Here is a 22,969-nt window from a genome sequence, read left to right as displayed (position 1 = left end):
CCAGCGTCAGGCTTCAGAAGGGGTGAGCACACGGGATGCCGAGTGCAATTTCAAGAAGTGGTTATGTCACAGGCAGAGTGGAAGGGCACCACTTAGCCTGCAAAGTGATGAACAGGATGCCAAAAGAGGAAAGGTTCTTAAAGAGAGTGGCGCATACACTTTCCACCAAAGCTTCATGCTTTCAGTACACAGAAATTGCTTTACAAAAGCTTTTTGCTCTCACAAGACAGAGGGGCTTTCTTAGAACAAAGGGACATGACTTTAATTCAGTTTTAGGCACACTAAATTCAAAAGGCATAAAGATGGCAAAAAGTCCTCTTGCCCAGCAAAATCTCAAGTCCAGGGTTTTTAAGGAAAGGTTTTTGAAGAACAGTTATATGTGCTCCACAAATAACCTTCTCTGTCAGAGCCCCTGTGCAGTTGTAGCAGAGATAAAGCATCAGATGACACAGCACATGAGACTTCTAATTTCTCTGTAGAGGTTTGCAATTGACCCTTATGATTTAGGGGCAGCAGGCCAAACTTCTACTATAGACAAAGCAAACGATGTAGAAAGAATGTCTTCGAAGAAAAATTGATTTTGTTTCAGAGGAATGACATTTCAAAAGATTACTAGGTAAAAATATATACAATCTGAGTGGGGAGGTGTTCTCTTTTTGATTAAAAAGCTACAAAACTGGCATATTGGACTCCCAACTTGTTCTTAATGATAGCTACAGAATTGTTAAAGTTCTTCCTCTGGGCCTCTTCCAAATCCTTCTCCTCCTTCAATAAGAAACTTTTCATTGCCTTTAGCGGGACCTGAATCTGCTCCTTTACAATAGTCCATGCAGGCAGCGTACATGTTCCAAGGCCAATTAATCCATTCAATCTATTTTTTGTTCTTATCAACCTGCCATGCCAATGATGGTGTCACATCAGTCAGGATGCAAGTCTGCTCTCTCACTGCTGTGCTTTCATCCCTGTTCATTTGCCATAACTTAAAGAAACAACAAAATCTGGGTTTGATCGTGCTGATGTAGATTTTGATTGAATTGATGCAGGATTGCTCTACGATGGGGTAAGGGAGAGAGATTTTCACAACTGCCTTTTCATCCCAGCATATAATATACAAATTAATAATATTTAGATCCTCCAGAAAATAAAAGCCAAGAGCACTGATGCTACAGTACTTGTCTGTGATCCCATCGACATTTGTGTTCACAGCAGTCTGCTGAAATCAATGGTTTGGAAGGTGTCAAACTGCCATGGATGGTGGCACCTCTGTGGTAGTTTTCTCAACAAGCCCACAATACATTTCACTTGGCCTAGCCTTCTGTACAGTCTTTGTTAGGGAAAGACGATTGCAAATCACGATGATACGTAGACTCCTAGCAGTGTGTTGGTCTGAACATGGAAGAGGTGATCCTACAGATCAGTATAGGCTCTGATACTGATATCGGGTATTTCAGATATCAAGTATTGTTTAGAGCAATTTTGTGGCTTTTCAGACTTAAGTATTTTAATCTGATGGTATTTGGCTGAAGAGAAATATCCCTTTTATATGGCAGATATCTAATGGATTTTGCATCACAAGGAAGAAGCAGCACAAAAGGAAATGCCATTACAACTGTGCCTTTTAAACAATTCTGGAAAGTGCTTATGATTCAGCCTCTGCTGAAATCCTGGGCTCAGTGAAATCAGTGAGAATTTAGTTTCAAACCAGACAGTTAGCTTATGTGTTAGCGCTGTTGCTTAATTAGCATCTGCTCCAGCTAAGAATACATTGCTTGGTATGTAGTACATACTGCAAATACTTAAATTCAGTACATGTGTAAATTCAAGCTTTCTTTTGCACAAAGCATGGGATCAGTGGTCTGGAAACCGGCTACATTCAGCAGGATCACTACACTCAGAAGGAATAGGAGTATCTTATCATTAGATGATTGGACCACGTCCGGCAAGAGAAGAACCAGACAGCTTTCTCCAAATGTGCAGAAAGCCTCATCTAAAGTATTATGCGTATCTTCTATTTCTTCTTGACTCAGCCCCTTTTAGTCCCAAGAAATTAAAGAAAAGATGTATTGTTAGAAACAAACCCAGCAGTGGGCTTATTCAAGTAATTAAAAATTGTACATCTCAGATGTGATACATGCTGGTCTTACATTGCTTTAAGAACTGACTTGTTGATATTTTCATTTCTGTAGATTCAAAAATCTCAGCCTTGACAGTAAAATGATTGCCTTGTGTAAATGATACAAGTTATTTGAATGCAATATACCTGTGAAGCATTAATTTTTATGTAAGGTGCTTAGGCACCAGTATTTAATTTCCAGGGTAATAAACTGGAATACACAGTATGTTTTAGATACACGTGTGGAAATGTGTGTAGACAAACAGGAGAAAGGAGCAATAACCAATTTAAATAACAGATGGCACTGATCAAAGTCAGGTCAAAAAATACACCAAAAGCTATACTGAAAGACTATATCAAAGGATGAAACAATAAATGCATGAAAAATAAAATTTACGCTTTTAAATTTAATTTCAGATGAATATATACATGAAATATTTCAGTGTCAGATGCTAACCTGAATTTATTTGTTTAAGTCTACATTTTGAAAAGAAGCAGTGGCCTCTGCCTGGAAAATGCTTCAATGCAACAGTGCACTTCACATTCTAAGAGTTAAACATAAGTGGCAGTGTTTGGAGGATCTGGGATTAAAGATAAACTCAACTTCTCCAGAAGTATATCATCCTAATTGCATTTTAAATTGGGCCAAATTATATTTTAATTATCAGTAGGAGCAGGATCATTAAGTTCTATGGAACAACTCTCCAGGAAAGAAATATAGAAAATTTGACCATGTCTTTCTGATGAAGCTCTGTCATTCTGCAATAAGCACCTTTCAACTAATGCTGACAGTAGGACTCACATCTTACCAATGAGAGGTGAATGCCACAAGGTGTAGTGAAACTGCCTTGTGTGTGATTGTCATGTTAAGAAATGAAACCTACCAAATGCAGTACTGCCAAGAGAAATCATAATTCTTTTTTTAGTCACTCATTTACTAAATGAATTCACCTGTTAAATTAATACTTCCATAAACTTACAGCCAGTGGCCACAGGAATATGTTTATATTTAATTTGATCCATTCACTAGGTGCCATACGTACATAACAACAGCAGTCAGATATATTCTTTATGGGTGAGACTGATAACTTCTGTGGCACAGCCACTCAATCAGGTGACTCTTCAAGAGTGAATATAACATTCTGGCACACAAAACACCACCATAGCAACAAAGACAGCCTGGCAACAGCAGCTGCTGCATGAAAAGAAATTGGATGGGGAGGGGGAATCTTGTACAAAAGTCCATTTCCTGTCCAAATAATTTCAATGTTTTTTTTCCTTCATATCAGCATCACAACTGTCTTTAAAATACAGAGAGAACTAAGATTAATGCACAGTGTTTGAAATTACAACACAAATAGTGTCTTTGTCTGTACAAAATGACCCAGTCACTGCTACACTCACTGGGAACGTATTTTACTCTGGATAGATTGACCTGATACACAGCTGGCATCTATGGATCTCTGTGCCACAGGAAACAGCCCACATTTCTCCATACAACACCCTGTATGAGGAAGAACGAACCCCTAATGGTTTGTGCAAAAGATGCTGATGAACAGAATTCCTCAATCTCTGGCACCTGAGACCTCCCACCACAACTCCTTTCATGTCATGGTGGGATTAATTCATTACTGTGGCAACTAGCAGAGCTCTGTGCATATACTTTTCACAGGTGCATTTCATATGCAGAATCAGAAACTGAAACTGATCTGGATGGAAATATCTTTTACTTAGAAACTTTTCTCCCCCTCATCCAGTCACAGCCCTGAGGGTACTAACAGCCCTGGGACCCCATTTCATCCTATCCTGGGGCCGTCAGTCTCTGCCCTGGTGATGTTGCAGGATGCCAGCCTCCAGCTCTGCTGCAGCCCTGCCCTGCTATGGGCCCCCTGACCCGGGCCCAACCCGTGGGCTGACTTCCTAGCCTGGCCTCAGACCACCCCATGGCCTGCCGTCCTGGGGCTGTGTCTGACCCTGCTTCCCCACACTGGGTCCGGAACTAACCCCTACCCACAGACTGACACCCGGCCCGAGCCTCATGGAGGTGCCTGATGCCCTGGGCTGGGGGCAGCCCCCTCGGCCTGCCCTGCTTTTTTGCTGGGGATAGTGGGATGGGCCTCAGCTGGCAAGGTCCATCCCTGCTGCCCCCTCATCCTGTGGGACCCACCCAAGGCCCCCAGCATCCTGGTTACTGGGGAGCCACTGGCCCTTGTGGTGCCTTGACATTCCCTACCTACCTAACCTCTACATAAAAAAAAAAAACCACTATTACCAGAAGAACACTAGATTACAGCAATACTTGCACAGTTAGAATCACAAGTCAAGTCAGTAGGCACGTTCCCTAAAAAGTGTTAATGAACCCTTTTTTATGTAATATATAACCTGTTCTTGCTTCCCTGTTTATAAGCATAATACATTTTTGCAGATTGTTAAAAACAGCCCATAAAACATACAACACATTTAAGAACACTAAAGTTAACTGTGAAAGACTTCCTGGCCTACAAGATTTATTAAATCGCAGCTAGTGTAAACTGTCAAAGGTCCACTGACTTCAAAGCTATGCATTTGTTTACACAGTGTGGTGTAATGTCTGCATCTTTGCTGTCTTTTATTTTTTTCTTCCTTCTAGCTCTTAACTATTGTCCCAGCTGTATAGGCAGATTAGAACAACCTGGAAAGCAGATTGTCTCACCTGCTTTTATTTACATCCAAGTTTAGCTGCGAGATGAACTAAAAGACAAAAACATTGGGTTGCAAAGCAGAAATCGCCTTGAAAAAATCCCTATCCCTTTTGGAAATCAAAAATTACATACTTTGGATTCGGTACTGCCAAATGAACAGGGGACCTGTGTGCTTCATGCAAAGAGGAAACTGCCCAGATTATGCTTTTCTTGCAGTGCCTTAAAATTACATAAATCCTCTCATGATACCTTCTGGAAGCATAACAAAAGAGTCAGTGTACACTTTCTCTGGATTCCCCTCCGTTATTCCCACAAAACTATTACATGTATCACTATGACAGAGCAATATTATGCTTCTTGGGAAAAGGAAAATAGCCCTTGGCTGTATTTCCCATTACCATGGTCGAGTAATGCCCCATGGAAGCTAATGAATTTAGGCCTAGGTTACAAGTTTGGTACAGTTTTAGAAAAAGTAAATATATTAAAGCTGGGGGCAGGATGGTTTGTCTTTAGAAAGGATGTGAGATTATGAGTCTGAAAAAGTGAATTCTGTTCTCAGATCTGCCCCAATCTTCTTTCCTTAAACTCAAATGAATATTTCAGGTCCCCTTACATGACTTTACCGCCCATTTAGTTCCTCTAGGCAGGCAGCCCAGCATATACATGCCCTGGATTTCTAGAGACAACCACAAGGGCTTGGTTTAAATAGCTTAAAAATTAAGGTTCCATACACCAGCAGGTGTACCTCATGTACTTAATTTCATTAAACATTTACAGAAGTGGTTTTATAATTATTTCAGATGATAAAAAGTTCAGGATAATTTTGTGTGTAGTTTGTTGCACTGCCAATTTGACACACTACCATTTTTTTTTTTAAGATTTCCCAAGTGCTGTTATGTCTTTTGATACTCCTCACAAATAAAGTCAAAAAGATTTTGATGGTATACCTTATCTTGAAATAAAGCTGATCATTTAAAATTTTATCTCTTGCTATAACCCACTAACATTTTTCTCTATTCTCTTTTCTGAAGTATTCTTGTAATACACTATTCTGAATCATCACAGACTCTCATTCCCCTTCTGGCTATTTTACAGAACTTGCAGTTGTGAAGGGTGACATTCCACAACTGAGAACACATTAGTCACAAAGCAACAGAACACCATTTACATAGTTGAAAACAGTTGCTGTAAACTATATTTCTAAGACTTGGAGCAATTGTGCTGTGATGTAAAACTTGAGCCACCATATCTTTTAGTATTAATTGTAACTCTTAATGGCAAAAGCAACTCTCCGTTACAGTTAGATAAGTTGATTGAAATTTGATTCAGTTCTTAACATTGCTAATCTAAAAAACAAGCTCTGGTAAATAATAACATGTCTAATGGAAAAAAGGACTAGTCAGTCTCCTACAAGCTACTAGCAACCTAAACACAACTTCCAAAGTCAGACTAACTAAGGACAACAGTGTTGTTCATGACTGTAAGGCTGAATCAAATAAGCTAAAAGCTATTATGGCCTATTCAAACTGTTAGTTATGCTGCCTAATCATTAATAATTTTAGTAAGGATTTTTTCAAGATTTAGTGCATCCTATTGAAAAAAAAATAAAATAGAGCACCATTCACCAGAAACTAACAGTAGCTGCTGCAGTAGTATAGGATTCAGGTAAAAGCTATGAAGCTAGAAATGCAGGTTCAATAGATGGTTCGGTTGATGGTCCTGTCACTCTGTGGCAAGGAAAAGCACTAACAGGTAAAGCACTTGGCTGTCTGGGAGGCAATCTGCTCTAACAGGATGCCTGCTGAGCAATCAGAAACAACATTTACCCACCTCCCAACCAGAAGGCATTGTTAGAAGCATAAAGACATTGTCAGAAAAAGGTAGGAGGTTAAATGGAGGAGGAAAAATGCCTTTTTTAAAGATAGCCCATGGGCTGTATCTTGGTATTTATGAGCAAAACATAGCTAGCAGGAGGAGAGGAAGAAACAGCCAATGTCTGTCTACTCCATAGCAGTACGAGGTCACCAGAAAACAGTGCTTGTCACCTTACTCCCAACTCCATAGCAGTACGAGGTCACCAGAAAACAGTGCTTGTCACCTTACTCCCATTTTCTCTTCACATTTTGTGTCAGACATGAAGCTCCACAATACCCGAAGTCTTCTTGTTCCCAGAAAAGAGATGAAGAGAACTAATAGGTCAAACTGAAAGGGCCCAATCACATTTCAGTTGAAGTTACTCCATCAGCTGTGATGTTCAAACAGGCCCTTCGAAAGCAAATAATACAAATTATCTTGCAATTATCTTTTTATGAGATTATGCAACAGTTTTGATGAAACAGCTGATTATTAATTTAGGATTCAACATAAATTTTTCCAGTAGTCTTGAAAATATATAAAAGGACATGACATATAATTTAAAATAAGGAAGAGCAATCACTGTAAAGAAATCTCCCGTTTCAGAGCAGCCAGCATATACAGAACTGCGAGCGAAACAAGCTAAAACTGAACATCTCAGACTACAATAAATGAGTCTTGACTTCTCCAAACACAGTGAGATTTACAGTAGTCATAGGGAATATGTGGCACATACACTGATTTGAACTATTATTTCCACCGTCAGCATTGCCAGTATTTCACAGGTCATCTACAAACTGTCTGATTACAAAATTAATCTGAATGTAAATGCCAATTAAAGAAAGCATAGTTCTTAAACAATAGATGTTATTTGCTTTTACAGTGCCAAGAGTACATTTATTTAATCTTGCAATACACCAAGAATTCAACCATGAGTATAGCTTCATTTTGTGCACACACATTGTTGACCGTTGGGAAAAGAGCTGTTTATTACTAAGTCAGCAACATAGACAAAGAGCGGAAGTGTGCTCAGAGTGAATATTATCACCCCCCTAAGAGACCACAATCTTACAAGAAGTCTTAGACAAGCTGAGAACTGAGGTCCAGGTTTCCAAGAAACCTAATCAAATAGTGCTTCTGTTCTCCTGTATGTCTCACAGCACTGATAAAAAAACACAGATGTTTTAGATACGATGCAATAGCAAGAATGAACAGAGCAGTATAGGGTAGGGGAAAGGATCTTGTGATTAACATTATATAAACATCAATCGATAGCTAGTGTTTAATATTACTTGGTACCAAGTTTATTAACAAACTTCTAACCATTGATACGATTTCAAAGCTAATGCAATAAGAGTTATTCTTGAGAAGTATTTGAATTAAAGCATAGCTGCCTTGCAGACTAGTTTGGGAAAACTGCATAAAAGCAAGCAGAAGAGAAACACAGAAATGTGACTTCAGCTTGGTATTTCAAAAAAAGTCACCAAAAATTCAGTAACAGGAGCTCATCACTACAAAGCCAGAGCAGCATCAGTCCTGCTTCAAGAGAACTTCAAATCCAAATGCCGGATCATACACAGGACCAATCTTCTTTGGCATTTCACTGATTTTTTCTGGGGATCTGATTTTCACAGACAGAAATGGGACATGGGAATTCAAGAGGCCTTTAGCATGGAGGCTACATCTATTTAAAAATCCAGAATTTTACAAGCAAATTAACAATGGTCATCTATTTTTGATAGGAGATGACCAGATTTGCACAAAGGTAGGCTCTATATTCTGTGAAGCAGGCATTTCAGAGTCAGAGCTCCTTGCTTCTTTCCTTTCTCTACCACTATTAATCAGTGAAAACCCCCTCCCACTTCAAATTATTGATCTAGAAAATGGACATTGGTATTACCTGATAAGCATCTTGCAAGCTGTAATTAATATCTACTAGCACCATGGAATGTTGCTAAAAAAATGCTAACTCTATTGTAGAAAAATGTAAGCCACTGTAAATTTTGGCAGTGGAGACACAGGCATTGGTTTGGGGCCAGCTGGCTTCTCTAGCAGAAAACTGTTAACCTCTAATCATTTTGCGGAAATAGTTGGAACTTCTACTTACCTAACAGAGTAGGAAGGTGAGGAACCCAGTTCCCAGATTCTATGCCCTCAGTATCAGCTTTGTGTCTTTGTCTCTACTACAGGGAAATTCTCTGCACCTGAGACCTCCCTATTTATTTTTTCAGCATTTTCCTACTCTGGGGAAGAACATGTACATCTGTCACGGTTTAACTAGGAGACTGTCTCAGCCTATTCCCATGCTCCAGTATTTGGCATAAGATCATTTCATTTTGTACTAGAGATGTTTTAGTACCACACTTAACACAGGCGAAGAATTCCAGCTATTACGTGTGTGAGCATGGGAAAACTCTGTAGTCAACAGAAATATACAATGTAACTGGCGAAATACTGTGGCGATTACAGGGAAAATTTCATGGATAGATAATGATTTCTTTTTCGGTAGTGTATCTTAACAGCATGTATCTCAGATTGCTGTATATGAAAGTTGCAGTTACATTAACAGGTAATACAAAATATGATCAGATTGTATTAATGCTGTGGCAGTACATGCAGATAGGAACGGGTTTCACTAAATGGAAGCAATAAAATAATAAAACTTGTAGCATGCATGCAAAATTCAGAAAAAAACAGAGCAAAGGTCTGTCGAAACAGTTTCACAGAGCACACCGAAACATTTACGATCACTGAAAGACTAGCAAGTTCAAATCAAACTGCAAAGATACAAGAATGATTTCCCTATAGCCCCTAGCAGAGTACTCCAAAAGTGCTCTAACATGCTACCGCTCACCGGTAGGAAATGACTGCCTTCCGATGTGCCCTGGAGGTCCCATAGTCTTCTCACTTTCCTTCTTGAAACTGCTTTGGAAGATAATGGATCTCCACAGGCTTAGGCAAGGTTGGGAGAGCTGATGGGCTTTGAAATCTTCCGCTCTCATTTGGTGGGTGAATCATTGTTCCTCAGTGCTGTACCAGCCAGAGCAACTTCTTACTCACATATCCTGCTAGACGGAATTTTGTCTCCCTGGGCAGGTGGGCTTTGCATTTGAGAAGCTTTAGGAAACACTGGCTTGCAGGTACTGCATACAGTGGCCTAGGACCGCTGGGAAGCAAATTACCAGTGTGATCCCTTACTGGTTTCTGGCAAGACAGTGTATTGTGGAGTCTCAAATACCAAAGCTAAAATTTTAATTATCTGAAAAATAGAGTTTATTCCTCCATAGAAAAAGAGTATTTAAAATAAGACTAGACTGGCTCCTGTTTATGTTGCCAAAAAGAAATATTTTTTTTCAATCTTCTGTTCTCATGCACACATCTTTTATAAGAACTAATTTTGGGATACTGTTTTCTCAGCATATTGGTTTTGGTTTTTTTATTTATAAGAATATTGAATATAAGCACATTTTCAGGTATTTTCTGAGGTATGAGAAAGGGAATTGATAAGCTTTTTTTCCTTCATGTGGAAAAAATAAGTGATATAGGTATGTTGTCTACGCATGCACACATTCCTACTTACATTAAATCATAAAATGTTATGCTTGGAGCATAGCATACAGGTATGCCTTCATGGACAACTAGACTTCTCGCTGCAATTTTTTTAAATTAATTTTCTAAATCAAGTTATTTGAAACATTATAACAGAAAGAACACTTGATTTTCCTCTCTGCAGCACTTAAATCCTCAACCACAATTACAGCTCCTTTCTGCCCTTAAAGAACAAGCCTGCTAGACTGCAGCATGGACCAATAGATAAATTGCAGCTGAGAGCAATTTATGAGGCTGTTTATAGGAAACAACTAGCCACCACTTCCCAAATGAAACAAAATCCATCAGTTCTTCATTTCCCTCCTGTCCTTAGGAGGCAACAACTAACCCTTGCCACAGCTTACCCGTGGCCTTGCACCTATCACCTCTCAGGACCTAGTGGAAAAAAAAAAGGAATTTATACATGGCCATGCTTTAGGCATAGCAGGAAGGTGCTGGGATTAGTTGCTTTCTGACACTGCAACGGTCTGCTGCACTGAGCTCAGTTCCACTCCATTTCACCTGGGTGCTTGTGGCTAAAAAAAGCGGTTGATCTGAAACCATGCATGCAGCAGGCAAAGACTATTCATGTATGACAAATATTAGCATGGCAATCAGAAGGCATGTCTGGCTGAATGAAGCACAAGCACAAGGCAGATCTGCGCGGGACAGAAGATGCATCTTCTTCAGATTCTGGATGCTGCTTCCAAAATGTAAGTTTTGCCCCAAAATATGAGTGAGGTTTGGTGACAGGAGAAATTAATTGGCCTTGCTTTTTGGTACTTCAAGCTGAGAGATCGAAGACAAAGCTACTCTGAAAGTCACCAGGAGGTAGCGTTTTAATTATACCAATGTACAACTGTAATTTTCAAAGGTTTTTCTGTATTGTCAAATAAAGGTTTTCTTGTTTCACAAATCAAGGTAAAGTTTGAGTGAGATGATGCCTGTTAACTGAGGAATGTATTTGGAGATACTTGTCATTTTGGCAAAAGAGGAAGATTCATACTTGGGTAGCACATACTACATATAATTCCCTATTTGAATTTGGCCTGTACTGCTTCCAACAGTTTAGCTTCAAGAGGCTTTTCTGCATAACTTTTAAAAAAAAAACTTCTCAAAACTTAAAGAACAGATAGGAGTTAGATTTTTGCTTGAATATATAAAATTGTGTATTCTAATGAAGAGACATAACCTCTGTGGAAGACTTCTTTCTAGGAGATACAGACAGCCGCAGCTCACCTCTAATGGTAGCATTTCTATGGTCTGAGAAAAGGCTATTAGGGAGATACTGCCTTACAGTGCTATAAAAATGAGTTAAAAGCCATTTTGCTGCTAGGTATTTTATATCTACAGCTACTCAGAAAGAAACCTGCCGTCTCATAAATTTGGGAGAGGGAAACATGTACAACACATCTTTATAGGTAGAAAATGAAAAAGGAAAGGTTGCTTTATGTATGATATATAATATCACTGACAGATTTCAGTATATGAAAATACTATTAAATATTTAAAGGGTTATTATGTGTGTCCCTTAATAGCAAATAATGCAAGATCAGCTGTGCATGAAAAATAATGACAATAAAGTGAACTGTATCTACTTAAAATATTGTGTAACTATAACAGAATTGCTGCAGTTATGTCTTTGGAAATATTTTCATTCTAACTTCCTGATCTTGGGTGTGTAAGTTGTCTGCAATAAACACCCTTTGGCATGACATTTCTCTGCCTTTCCTTAAGGTGTACTACATCCACAGAGACTCTCCTGCTCTCTAGTAGACTTGTTATACTGCGTTATTCAATCTGTGAAGACTCTCTAGGGCTAACTAGGTTTAACACAGTGGCAAACTGGGGTGCTTTGTCTGTGCCATGGCATACAAATTAGTTTCCCCAGATACATTAAAAAATTGCTACACTGCATTCATGATCATTTCTCATGGCATTAGTATTCATTCTTGATTAGCTCTGCTTGCTTTACCTGTATCACAAATTTGAGTCAAAAATTTGTTTTGTATTTCAGGTAAGCAACTTCGTGCATAGATAAATATTAGTGAGGTGTCTGCAAAATATACTCGCATTCCCCCTCCATTTGTAATTAAAAGCCAACCTGTTCTGGCACAGTTATAGCCCACATGGAAGAAAAAGAGGCTAGTAAGCAAAAAACATGGGAGCGCTGCCAGAACCTCTAAAGGAAATCGTATAGCATCTCTACACCTCTATCTGCCCATCCCCACATCAGTGAGCAAGAGAAAACTGTATGTTCTTCTGTGACTACCCGTATAACCCACCACAGTACATAGAAACTGGTTTAGATACAGATAAAAGGGAGATTGCATTTTGCAGCCTTAACCCTTTACAAGCTAAACTTAAACTGCCCCAAAGGCCCTCTAAACCATCCTGGCTGGCTATGCCAAAACTGCTCTGGTGCACTCCTAAAGCACATCCAGCTGACACTGCTGCATCAAACCTAAAGAGCTAAGTCTTAAAGATGTTCCTGATTTAGCAACATAGTCAAACATACACTCTGAAGCACAGGAGTAGTCACCCAATGAAGACAATTCACAGGCCTACTAATAAACTGTTAATAGCCCAGCAATTAAAGAACATAGTGATCTTCAAACCCTTGTGCAATAAAACACCCTAGTATTTGTCTAAATTCAGGAATCTGCTTGTTATAAATGTAACTGCTGTGGTTTGTGATCTGTTAGTGAACTCTATTATATAAAACACCATAACAGCTTTGTGATTTACACTCACTAAACACACTTTCTAACAGAATTATTTTTGCAGTGATTTGCTAGTTTTAAGTGTTCAGTAGAGAACTATTTTCTTGCAGTCAGTAATTGCCACATCTCAAATAATTCTAGCCTTTTAGCATTGGTTTTAAGAGAATTTTATGAGGAGTTACACATGACTATTCAAGAAGTATTGTATTACAAAAAACCCTGGTGGAGTACAATATACCAGATGACAAGAGAAAGATTCTTACTTGTTAGAGTATACTTCTAAAATACAGCAATAATAATTCCTTTTATGTTTCAGAAATAAGGCTTCTAGGACTGGCACTTGGATTTAAATCAAACTGATTCAGAAATTATCAAAGTCTTTGTAGTAATTCTGGCATATATTATATTTAGGTTGCACTTATAATACGTTTGCTTTACTCCAGGTTTATGCTTGATGATTTTCAAAAAACAGTCTTTCAGCTGAAAGCTTCCTTAATGACAACAAAATCAGCAACTAACATGTATTTGCTGTGGATAACTTGCCAGTCAACAGACATTTACAGTAGACAAGCCTTTTACATAGAACCATGAAGTATTAAAGAAAAGATGAATAAGCAGAGCTGGCTTCCATTAACAGGACAAGTTTCCCAACTGTTTAATCATGCCGTACCCCAAGTTTTGTGGCTTCACATGACTGAAATTCCTGAAAAATTATTTTGAGAAGCATGGAAAAGTGCAAAAACATTCGTAGACCCAGAACTTATGTAAAAGGACCATCTTCAGAAGAATAACTTCCACAAGTTGCAGGATTATGAGTAGGTGGCAAAAGCAAAACCCAAAAGGGACACTGAAAGAATTGACTATAAAAATGCATAGTAAAAGCATGAATAGTCAAGGCCTGCTGACATACATAAAGTACACATAGCCTTCAAAATTTCATATAGAGAGGAAAGCAAGAGGTGAGAGTTCCAGTATTTACCATAAGTCTTCTCCCAGTAACATCACTTTTCTTTCTCTATTAAGATTAATTTGCCACTTAGAATGAAACCAAGATCCTCAAGTGATATGAACTGGTACAAAGCAACAGAGCAACCTAAAGGAGAAACTTCATCCTTCGTTGGGGGAGCGAACATAGTCACAAAGGATGAGGAAAAAGGTTGAGGTACTCAATGCCGTCTTTGCCTCAGTCTTTAGTAGTAAGACCAATTGTTCTCTGAGTACCCAGCCCTCTGAGCTGGAAGACAGGGAGCAACATGATTCCCCCATAATCCAGGAAGTGGTCAGCAACCTGCTACACCGCTTAGACACACACAAGTCTATGGGACCAGATGGGAGCCACCCAAGGGTACCGAGGGAGCTGGTGAAAATGTTTACTGAGCTACCTTCAAGCATTTATCAGCAGTCCTGGCTAACCAGGGAGGTTCCTGCTGACTGAAAGCAAGCAAATGTGATCCTTCGTCTACAAGAAGGATCGGAAGGAGGATCTAGGAAGCTGCAGGGCTGTCAGCCTGACCCTGGTGCCAGGGAAGGTTACAGAGCCAATCATCTTGAGTGCCGTCACATGGCATATACAGGACAACCATGTGATCAGGCCCAGCCAGCACAAGTTTATGAAATGCGGGTCCTGCTTGACTAACCTGATCTCCTTCTATGAAAAGGTAACCTGCTTATTGGATGAGGGAAAGGTTGTGGATGTTGTCTGCCTAGACTTTAGCAAACGCTTTGAAGCTGTGTCTCACAGCATTCTCCTGGAGAAACCAGCTGCTCATGGCTTAAGCAGGTGTACTCTACACTGGGTAAAAAACTGGCTGGATGGCTGAGCCCAAAGAGTGGTGGTGAATGGAGTTACATCCAGCTGGCATCCAGTCACAAGTGGTGCTCTCCAGGGCTCAGTACTGGGGTCAGTTCCGTTTAATATCTTTATCAATGATCTGCACAATTGGATCAAGTGCACCCTCAGTAAGTTTGCAGATGACACCAGGCTGTGGGAAGTGTTGATCTGCCTGAAGGTAGGAAGGCTCTGTAGGGGGGTCTGGACAGGCTGGACCAATGGGCTGAGGTGAATTGCATGAGGTTCCACAAGGCTCAGTGCCAGGTCCTGCACTTGGAACGATCACACAACACCGCAGGCCTGGGGCAGAGCAGCTGGAAAGCTGCCCAGCAGAAAAGGACCTGTGGGTGTTGTTTGACAGGCAGCTGAAGATGAGCCAGCAGTGTGCCCAGGTGGCCAATAGCGTCCTGAGTTGTACCTGAAATAGTGTAGTCAGCAGGACTAGGGAAGTGATTGTCCTCCTGTACTCTGCATACGTAAGGCCTCACCTCAAACCCTGTTCGGTTTTGGGCCCCTCACTACAAGAAAGACACTGAGGTGCTGGAACGCATCCAGGGAAGGGCAATTAAGCTGGTGGGGGGTCTAGAAAGCAAGTCTTATGAGGAGTGGCTGAGAGAGCTGGGGGTGTTTAGCCTAGAGAAAAGGAGGCTCCAGAGTGACCTTACTGCTCTCTACAACTACCTGCAAGTAGGTTGTAGCAAGCTGCATGTCTGTCTCTTCTCCCAAGTGAGAAGCGATAGGACTATAGGAAATGGCCTCAAGTTGCACCAGGGAAGATTTATATTCAATATTAGAAAATATTTCTTCACCAAAAGGGTGGTCAAGCATTGGAACAGGCTGCCCAGGGAAGTGCTCGAGTCACCATTCCTAGAGGTATTTAAAACACACATGGATGTGGCACTTAAGAACATGGTTTAGTGGTGGACTTGGCAATGCTGGGTTAACGGTTGGGCTCAATGATCTTAAAGGTCTTTTCCAACCTAAACCATTCTTGGAGTCTAATTCATAACCCCCAGAGATCCAGAAAAGAATCCAGATCATTGAAGCTAATATTCTTACAAACAGAATAATCCCAGTGATTACACAAAAACAACTTCTGAGATAAAACATGACAGTGAAGAAAAGGCAGAACCTCAGACAATATTTATGGCAATGATTTGGGAAAAAATCATTCAACAATTGCGATCAACATAATCACATACAGAGAAATACCATCTGTTACCGGGACAAAGACAGTAGGACCACAGTGCTATTATGAAAAGTTCTAGGCCATCTTTTACTCATTTATTACATTTGGAAGAACAACACACACTAAAGGATATGTAACTATCTAAGGGATAATTTGTACAATATCCTAAAGCTATAAACTTATATGTGAACAGAGAGAAAGGAAATTATCTATCTCAATAAACGATCTTATTTGGAACAATATTTGATAACTGATACAGCTTTTTCAAAGAGGTGTCAAAGACAAAAAATGCAAGATATGCCTCTCAAGGACCATGCTTGCATGGAATATCAAGACAGTAGTCAGTGGCTAATCCTATAAAAGACTGTTTAATGTCATTTATCACAACAATGAGACCAACTGGCAAAGGAACATAAGCATGATTACAAATACTCCTGTTCTACTGTCAGCTATCAAGGAAATTAATTTTATTCCCTACTTTACATGTTTATCCTGACATGAATAAGCAATGCATTCTAATATATCAGTGAGGTAGCCTTTCTCCTTCTTAAGCACATAATTTAAAGATGTAATTACAAATAAATATTTAAAATTTTCCTAGAGTACCAGCAGTTTAAATGTATAAATACACAATTAAAATGTTTTATGTTTCTTTACATTGGATACTTTTTGTGATACAGTAAGTTCAGAAATAAAACAGAAATAAATTTCCTAATCCATTTCAATGTTATTTAAGGAGACACAGAAAATTTTCCTCTAAAATTTGTTTGCATGGTTTAAATAAGCACAAAACCTGCTGTAATTACTGTAAGACAGCTAAAAATAATGATCTGCCTGTGTGTAGCTAAGTGGGATTAAGCAAGCACTGGACCAGATCTGCACGTGCTCTGTGCTTATAATTGGATCAAGACTTTCACAAGACCTCTGATACCCAGTTAGGGATTCCCTAAGAGGTCCGTAGCTTCATGAACACTCAATGTTGAAATGTCAGTTGGAAAACATGGCCAATTTTTAAACTGCCTAGACTGTATGGAGAATTCTGGCTCCAATTTTGATGCTGAGCAGTTCTTTGAAAAATGGAGCTCAATAAGCTATTCAACATCTCTGATTTATGCCCTACCCACCTGAAGAACGGCAGCAAGTAGCTATAATTCAATTCAAAATTGTTTTAAAGCTCTCTGGGTTCTAGAACACTTTTTCTGTCCTTTGCATTCAGCGGCCCTGTTTTCATTAGTAATACAACAGAACACCACAATACAGTACTCACACACACGTCAACATGCACACACGCACAACCAAGGAGCTGGCCTCTACTTACTGCACTCTGTACTGACAGTGCCCTACCTTGGTGCAGGTTACTGTGGGCATCCACTACAGAGGATGCTCAGCCAGGCCCAGGCAGGGAGGTCTTGATGACACAGGAAACCTTCCAGCAGTGCCAAACCCAAGCTCTGGCAGCTGCCGTTTCTGCTTCGAGGCCTCTTCCCCATTGTTACAAGTTTTTGTGTTCTTTTTTTTCTTTTTTTAATACTACTTTTCAAGCTGATGCCTTCTTTATTTTAGAAGTCTCTTGGTAATTCTGACTGATGGTTTTCTTACGCTTCTTGGACAAATGTGCTCACACCCCTTCTGTAAAGCCCAGCCACACACCCCTTTTACACTGCATCCAGGCTGTTTGCCATGGGTAGGCTGAGCCAGCACACTGTGTTCTTTTAGGTTTTGTGGATATGGACATTTATAAACAAACCTGAATTAGTTGAGGGGACTTACACTACAGGCAAGTATGGGGGAAATTATGATTGATTAGTTTAATTTTTTGATAAAAAGCCACAGATTTTGATAGTGACCTTCTGTGTAGCTCAGCCTGTTTTAATTGCTAAGTATCACCATACTTAATATCAAGTTTATCAACCATAAAGTTATGATGCCTCCTGCATCCGTGTGGAATTTCAGTAACCAAGGGAGTATTATTGGTACTGGCAACAGAATTAGAGCTTTTCTTTCTTTTCTATAGAATATCTAATAACCATTTTGAGCTTTGACAGTCCTTTTGTACCACAGGTATGCAAAGCTGCGAATCCAGGAAACTGTCTTCCCCTGTAGCCATGCTTCAGTTCTTTCCTCTCCTCCCACCTTTATTTTATCTACTAAAATAAATGTACGCCTTGTTCTCAGAGTGGTTGCTCCTCACAAAAGTACATGAAAAATGATGGGAATGCTAAGTGGCATGTGAGATCATCTTTGAATAAATTTGAGTCTGAAAGCTCTTCAGAAGTTCAGACTTACTCTTATAGGAAAAGAATATGAAATATGTCAGCCACAGCTACTGTGACCACTCGTTTATGCTAATGGACTTTGATGGGAATTTTTCTCATCAACAATTTTTAATGCTTCTTCAGAGTGTTTCAGATTCTTAATAGGCCTAATAGTGTGGGGAACCAAAAGACATCCAGCTGAATTATGCTTTCACAGTAACATTATACTGTCATTCTTTCATTGTTGTAACTTAAAAATAGTACTTAGGGTTAGAGTGGCCTCAAATGTACATCAGATCCTAAGCCATTTTGAGATCCTTTTAGCTTTCATTATAACTTGGTTGAGTCCGCAGACAACTTATTCTAAAACTTTATCTGTAAAGAAACAGAAATTGGACTTCGACGTGAATTTGAATAGCCACAGCAATGCTGACTAGAATAAATAGCATTTGTGAAGGCTACGTTCATCCTTCAGAACGGCTAGTGTCCTCCCAGGGTGAAGATGATACTGTCTCAAAATGTTGAGCTAGATCCCAATATAGTCAGCTTATGCTGTCCTGTGCTTTAAGAGGAGAAACTCTTCCCCTTTATAGGATTCCTAAAACGCACAAAGCAGCACACAAAGACTACAAATCTAAACTGCACTTCTGCAAGACCATGCTGCAGTCAGGCCATGACTTTCAAGTCTACTCAGGGTGTCTGAGCAAGGGCCAAGCAACAGCTACACAGGAATGACTACATCTTACCTAGGACTATAACCTAGGACTATACCCGGCCAGAGCAAACAAATTGGCAAGGTAAACAAAGCACACTCGAGCTAGTATTTCTGCCTGTCTTTGTTATATTTTTTTATTGCAGAAGTTGGGGACAAGATTTGTTCTGGTCTATGGTTTTAATTAGTTGGGGTTTGTGGGATTTTTTTTGTTTTTCATCTTCCTCTGGAGTATCTGCTTGTTGCTTGTCACAGGGAATGAGATAAGAGCATCCCAGTTTTTCAAAGATACACTGACTTCAAAATGAAATACAGACTCTAAGAGAGACTTCCTGAAAAGCTCTTTTCTTACACAATTTCATAGATGAAAAAAGAGAAGGAAAGTTCAGAGGAGCAGGCACAAATGATATAACAGATACCAATTTTTGCAAGTAGAAACCATGAAAGAAACAGAAAATGACAATGTATACAATTTCTTAAAAAGCAGTGATAATGTCAGAAGAATCCATACAAATCAAGACCTTAGAGATTTTTTTTAAAATTAAAAATCAAACCAAACTAAACCCCTGAGGGAAAACAAACTTTCTGCATCTTGAATGTTCTTAGAATGTTTGCTCCTCATGGTTCTCAGAATGGTTGCATCCTCCTCTAGATGGGTCAGAGATAGGTGTGTACGTGCAAATTTTCAGGTGCACAAATGCTGAGAAAGGAATCCCTAAGAATTTGTGGCACACAGCAGCAGAACCTTACCAGGTTGGCATTTGGCAGCTAATTCCCCTAACCATGGAGAGAACCTGTACTTGCTGATATGCAAACATTACGGATCAATAGATGCCAATAGGGAGATTTTAATTAAGAACATTCAGAAAAGAGCCCCTTTTTATACACAGAGTTGCAAGCCATGGAAAAAATAACAACAAAACAGTATGCCTATCATATACATACTAGCATGTTGAAATCCTTCATAACAAGGACGCAAAATCTAGCATTAAACTGTATTCCAGCCTGATTAACAGAAGCCACAAAGTAACTCAGGTTGTATGTGAAATGGAGAGAACATATCTAAGCACAAGGTGCCACTTCATTTATTGTGTCCAGTGTTTCTTACTGGTTGGCTCTAGCACTTTGCAGTGGCTTGGGAAACACTGGGGTTTAGATATGGGTTAGATCAGGCAAATCTGTGCCATCAGGTCTAGTCACATTCACTCGGTTCTGCCTTACACTGAGAATACACCCTAAACCATTGAAACAGCAAGTAAGAATACCAGTTACAAGAGCAATTAGCCAGTGGAATCACATGGAAAGAGGAAAAAGTCAGAGTTCTTTATACCCATGCCAGTTCATAGCCTACAGTATGGCAATTTTGAGAAATGTGTTCTTTTTAAGTAAAAAGCTTTAGAGGGTTTTCAAAAAGGACACTCTAGACACTCGCTGAAAAAGGCAGTTCTGCTGGTAGCAAGCACAAAGAAAATAGAACCATCCAGGATCTTCATATAAAGCTGTTCTTTCTCACTTCTGTAGTATAGGGCTACAAGTTTGTTCAGTAAAACCATAAATGTGTTTTTCCCCCCGAGAAATAGAAGAGATGCTGTCTTTACAAGAGGTGCATTCCTACAGTCATAGGTAACTAGCAAACAGAAAACTGTCAGAAAAAATTGGCAAGCCCAGGCAATAATGACTCACAACAACATTTTTTTTTTTTTTTTTTCAGCCAGGAAACTTTTTCTCTATCTCTTCAGCCCCTCCTGTTATATTCAGTGTGGCTTTCAACTTTTCACTTGGTCCCCTGCAATTGCTTGTCCCATACATCTTTGGGGAGTACAGAAGTCAACCAAGTAGGGTAAATTTACAAAGAACACATAAAGCCCCACTCCTCTGGCAGCTGTGGGTCCTTGCTAAGCAACAGCAGGATGTTCTTAGTCTAACATCTGATGACAGAATGCTTCCATTGGTTATTTACTTGCTTACCTCTGTCATCAAACTGTAATATCCAGGGAGTCAAGCCCTCAAATAAGGCAGAACACTCTTGGATTCTACGAACCCAGTCTTTGTTTTAGCAACTCTTCCCTGGAGATAAAGGAAGGCCTATTAAATTGATCAAAGGACAAATACTAAGAAATTTGGGGGTTAATTCTGGCTTTGGTGTTAACTTTGAAAAATCACTTCTTTTAACTATTTTTCACATCTGTGATAACAATTGTTCTTTGTAGATGTGCAAGGGTTAAATAGCTATAATTCCCCTTGAAAAGTGTTATAATTCCCCTTGAATAACCCTAATTAGTTATAATTCCCCTTGAAAAATGTAAAGTGCCACATAAGTGCTAAATACCATAAATTGTTCCAACAATAAATTGGCATGATTCCTAGACCTGATTACAACTTGTCCAAAAACCATGCATAATGCATATGTACACAAAAAGGTACATCATCCATTTTATCTGACCTTGGGCAGCCTAGAGAAAGGATATTAGCCTAAGTAATCCACTAAGTATTTTTCTCTCTCTAAAATGGTCCAGAATTAATAGATTTTAAAATATGTATCTTCTCCTCTATCTTTTCTTGCAGTTAGTGGGGTAATAAAAGTTGTTTCTTTAATACAGTATGAATTATGAAAGGTTCAAATGCAACAAAATTAAATTGGCATTCATTCAGTTTGGAAAAAAGTAAAAATAGTTAAGGAGTAATAATGCTGTTCTGATTATACAAGTTGAACTTAAATACTATATAGCAATGCAGCCTGAGATTCTTATAGGAGTTAACAGACTACAGCATCCTTATAAAAGGGCATCATCCCCATGTTTACAAGGAGCAAAAGAAAAAGGTTGGAATAAAGGAACTGCCCAACACGAAATAAGGGCCAAACAGAGTCAGAAAATTCGGTCAGTCTCCTACGCTGCTGGTGAGCAGTCATCTCTCCAGCTCTGTCATATCAAAGGATTTCCTTTCTGATACAGCTATTGTTTTATCTTGGGTTTTTTTGTCAAGAACAAAAATCTCCAGAAGGGTCACATGGAGATACACAACTCTGAAAGAAGTAGCTATTAGTATTTAAAAAAGGAGAAAAAGTAGCGGAAGAGAGGTAAATGAGACAAAACACAGACTGAATTTGCAAGAAAAACATAAATGTTTGTGGAAAGAAGTCCCTACAGTAAGTTCCCTGAATTGTCAAGACCAATCAAAAAAGCAGTCCTGGAAGGAAGAGAGGAAGCATAGTTTTGGAAGCCCTGATTGTATTTCATTTGCATAACACAAGAAAATCTGGTGCCTCAATCATGCACAGTAACATTTGTGTTTATAATTGCAGACAATAAGGACTCTGGCTGCTGGGAAGAACTCTTAGTTTTTAAAATAAAACCCCAGAGATTTGTGGAGCCACATAGCAGGTGTATTTCCCCAGCCAGCTCAAATTTCTCCTCTTGGGGAGCTAGCATTGCTAGTAAATTCAGGGGCAGATTTTCCTGACTCAGCTTCCACTCTGGGCTTGCTTCAATGAGTGATAGTTCTTTAAGACTCTCATCCATGCTAGTAACAGTGTACAAGGTGACAGAAAACTCTTGTAATCTTTGCCACTGCAACTCAACATCTCATGAATTTCAGGGAGCAAGTCACTCGGAGTCCCTGAAAAGGAAGAAGATGACATAGGTCCTCTCCTCCCAACCTTACACTCCCATACCCCCACGCACACTACCTGAGCCTGTATATGTAAGAGAACAGCAAAAAGCTGCTTGCCCATTTACTGTCCTGTTAGCAGAAATGGATTGGAAATGAAATTGCATGCTTCACACATTTCTCTGCTCATTAGTCCCCACCTCTGAGTTTGTCGCTGTAATTAACAGCTGCTACTTGCTTAGGCTGAGGGTGGTAAACCTTAAGAGCAGGAAGTAATCGATTTAGGCAAATCTGTCACAGGCCCCTTCTAAATTACAGCTGGACTGGGCAACTTGCAAGCTGTCCTCTGTCTGCCTGTAGCTCTTAAACCCCTGCTGAGCTGTCAGTGCATTTGGCAAAGTAAGCATCGCTCCA

This window comes from Falco peregrinus, chromosome 11 (assembly GCF_023634155.1).
Source record: "Falco peregrinus isolate bFalPer1 chromosome 11, bFalPer1.pri, whole genome shotgun sequence".
Taxonomy (NCBI): Eukaryota; Metazoa; Chordata; class Aves; order Falconiformes; family Falconidae; genus Falco; species Falco peregrinus.
This window is presented reverse-complemented; position numbering follows the sequence as displayed.